Below are 4155 nucleotides of genomic sequence, written 5' to 3' on the forward strand. Positions count from 1 at the left end.
GGGGGGGGGGGGGGGGGGGGAGGGTGTCTGATACGGCAATATAAAATCATTTATCTTTTTTATTTTATGTTTAGGCTAACAGTCGCAAAGACACAAAGGACATCCAGTTGGATCTTCTATGTGGAACCTTGTCGTATTTTGCGTTTTTCATTTTTAAAAACATTGTACCAGAGATAGAAATGTGGAGCATGATAAACCTCATCTTTATGTCACTTGCTATTTCGATCATCTAATTTAGTCCGTGCAATAAGAATGAGGACACACAACATAAAGGAGAGATGTCCTTTACATCATTCATTAATATTACACAAATTGTTTATATATGATTTCATAGTCTAGCACCTCCACATGGAGCATTTCTTTGATATTTTCTATGGATCAATAACACTTGTTCTGCATGTTGTTTTTCCTTAAATCATCAAAGATAAACTCATGTTCTGTAGTCTTATGGAAAGGGAAGGGGAAATAAGGGGATTTTGATATAGCAGATACATGGTAAGATTTGTTGATGAAACAAACACTGTAAGTCATAACAATTACAAAGCAGAACATGCCATGTAGATGATAGAGCAAGTAATTCAGTGAGGAAATAGAAGCATAAATCCTCTTAACAATATGAGAATCCTGACTCTAATATTCATGGGACCATTTGCCACAAAATACATAAAAGGATAACACATATCACACACTTAAAACTCAGCGAGCAGACAACAAAGAAAAATAAAGTCACACATTTTAGAAGAGCAATCTATCTTGGATGCAAGTGGAAGTTCAAACTGATAACCTGTTCTCACATGAAGGTTGAAGCTAACTTAAAATGGTCAAGCTATTACATGATTTCATCATCTTAAATTGCACAAACTTCTGACCTAGGGGTTAACATACAAATACAAATGCAAACAGATCCAATAATTGTACTTAAACATTAAAATCTTGCATGCACTAGATACAAGACTAAACTAGTGTTTGGAGTCTTTTAACCACTTTTCAAAATATACTAACCACCGAATTAATGACTTGCCCTTAAATCAAAAATAGGTTATAGAAATTCATCTACAGTTTTTAAAGCTGTAAAAATATATAAATCAAAAGTGATTATATTCTTTCTAGTCTACACCAATTTCAAGTTTGTGACAAAGAAACTAGGTAATGAGCAAACTTTGGCCCATCTTCTTGAATGCATTATTTATAAAACTATCAAAGTGCATTCGTCTAAACCTTAATCACTCACCATCTATAAGCAAACATATAATAGCTTGGAATTTAGAGTTTTTGACAAAAAAAACATCCTTTATCTATACTCAACACTTAATGTACATCCTTCAACTATCATATTGAACAAAAATCATTCTTAATGTATTCAAAACTTAGCAAGTTTCATCCTTATGTGAAACTTCTGTTAAAAAACATTAACGGACCCAGTCTCATGTGCAAGTCACATGACTACAAGCATCCTAAAATGAGTCCACTAGGTGTATTATGTCCTACTTCTCAAAATTAAAGCTTTTCTGAGTTAATTTTTTACCAACAAGTTCGTAGGAATGAATTTAGAATTCTCCAGCTCAATAAAAGTTGTAATATAAGTTGCTTTGTATAATGAAACTCAATAGTGGTTGTTCTTTTGCTGTCATAATGCTTTGTTTTTTCATAATTATTAGTGGTAACTTTCTTACTGATGTAATTCAAAGATCCCTTTTATATTTCTTGTTCTTGCATTTCTTATCTTTTAAGAATATTTTCTTCGACATGAATCTGTTCTTACTGATCTCTCCCCATTTTCATAAGACCAGATAATTTTTTCTTAAATTATTTATAAAGATTTCTGATCATCAGAACATGACAAATTTCATCGCGCCTTATTTTTTCAATTTTAGGGTGGAAGCGGAATTAAGAGTGAGAGAGAGTAAGAGTGAGATGTAGAGGAAAAGGATTATTTTATTATGAGGGAAAGCCCTCAATTTAGACAAGAAAAATTAATACTTTGGCCAAATGGCCGACACTCCTTTACATAGTACTTTACACCTGGCCTATTTATATTCGGTCGACACAAGAAAACAAAACACATAATTGGCCTTTATTATTTATATGGCCGACATAAATGGGAAAAATTAAAAACACTTATGGTAGTAACAGGATTTTATAATGAAGGAAGTATAATTACATATAAAGCAAAAAATATAAAAATACAAATATGGGATAAATACTAACAATAGAAGAAATGTATAATTTTGAATTTACAACGAAAGATATGTTATTAGAAATGCCATTTCTAGATAAATTTTACCCACATATAATAACAAAAACACATTGGTGGTTTACTACACCATGCGGAAGTAAGATAGGAGCAAAAAGAGTAAATAACAAACAACGTAACCATTTCGCCATCATCTTGGCCCCTCAGCTATATTACCTGGCTGACGCCAACGGTACTTTTTACTCCGAGGGAAACGTATACAAGGATGTAACACCGTGACTTTCGCATCGGAGATTCACATGTATAGTGAGCCATCACAGTAGGATAAACCTGACTGCTCTGATACCATTTATGGTTCATTTAGAATCAGCGAATTGGAATCACTTTAAATTTTTAGGAGAACAAAAATTTAAGCTCTTTCTCATGATAATATCAAAGGAAAACCTACCCACTCAAGAGAAAGGAAAACTTTCACAGTACTTCAATGAAATTGAAATTAAAACCCTACCCACTCAAAGGAAAGGAGAACATTCACAATATACTTCAATGGAATCGAAATTTAAACCCTACCCAGTCAAAAGGAAAGGAACTTCCACCCTACTTCAAAGGAATTGAAATTCGAACCTTTGCCAAATCAAAATTCAAAAGGAGAAAGTTCACATACCTTTTCCAAATCTCTTTGAGAGAAACAAACGAGCAACCTCCCTGGTGAGCTCTGATGAAACGCTAACTTCCCTGTGAGCTCTCAGAAAGTGAGTTTTCTTTGTCTTTCAAAGAGACCCTATACTATTCTTATTTGCTAGACAAATAAAAGAGAGATTAAATATTTTTTATTTGCTAGATAAAAAAATTTAAATTATAAGAATTATGCTAGATCAAAAAATAAAATAACTTTAAATAAATAAAAATCACTATAAAATGGCCGACTACAATGATCGTCCATTTGATAATATTTTTGAACTTATTTTAATAATTTTCCGACTACCGTAATCGATAACCAGTCAATTACTTTATTGACTTTATTTCGCAAAACATTATGATTTGAGTAGTTGAAATCATAGTCAAAAAATAATTAAAAAAAATCCTAATTTGTCAATTACAGAAGTCGAAAAAATATTTAGAATACCGACTCTAGATTTGTAGTCGGCAATTGTAGTCGAAAAATAGCTTATTTCTAGTAGTGATATATTATAACTTCCCAAAGGATGAAGGAAAACTTCTAGTGTACCCAGTCAACTCGATTCAATGGTAAAGAAGTGACTGTGAAAAGCTAGTATTGTTGTTTAAACCTCCTAAATCCGAACCACTCAAACTTTTAATCATGACTCCACCTCTTAATTTTTTGTTAGTGATAGAACACTTTCACAAAGAAACAAGGTTCATAAAATGTTGGATGAAGTCGATAGACTATTGGAAATGACAATAGTCTATTGATACAAAATTTAATGTTGAAATATTTATTCATTTATTAGTAACACATGGTAACTGAACTCTTGGTATAATAAACACATCCACTTTTAGGTATTCTTCATTCAAATCCTTCCAATAATTTTCAATTTTATTTCTTAATTCCAATAATTTTCTATTTTATTTCTTAATTTTATGTGTGCTTCTTCCTTTGTAACACCATATTTATTCATGTAACATTCCATGCTTGAAGTAGCATCTTCTTTTTTTTGTTCTTCCTAACATGAATGAAACAAACAAAATTAATAAAATAAATGCTGAGTTTAATTAAAGTAAATAAATATAATCATATGGTCTTAAATTAAAGATATAAAGAATATACTAAAATATTCTTTAATCTTGTGGATTTAAATATATCATTTGAAAAATTGAATTAGTTCTAAAAATAAAAAAGACATTGTTTTTTCAATGAAATTTTGAATAAAGATGAGAGGAGTTTTTTTTTTGTAAGGAGAATGAAATTAAAAAGTAAAATTGTCAAAAATAAATAATTG

The 4155-nt window shown here is 30.8% G+C and overlaps 1 long non-coding RNA gene across 3 annotated transcripts in view; it reads right to left on the reverse strand.

Annotated features, from left to right (window-relative positions):
* LOC107032108 overlaps positions 1-2997 on the reverse strand; it is a 5522-nt gene extending 2525 nt beyond the window's left edge. The window contains exon 1 of one of the 3 annotated variants that reach the window (XR_001458321.2): positions 2859-2997. This is a non-coding gene — a long non-coding RNA (uncharacterized LOC107032108). The remainder of the gene's footprint in view (positions 1-2858) is intronic. The other 2 variants (XR_001458320.2, XR_003574922.1) reach the window with 2 other exon arrangements.
* Between the last annotated feature and the right edge of the window lie 1158 nt (positions 2998-4155).

Source organism: Solanum pennellii, chromosome 10 (genome assembly GCF_001406875.1).
Source record: "Solanum pennellii chromosome 10, SPENNV200".
In the NCBI taxonomy this organism is placed as follows: domain Eukaryota; kingdom Viridiplantae; phylum Streptophyta; class Magnoliopsida; order Solanales; family Solanaceae; genus Solanum; species Solanum pennellii.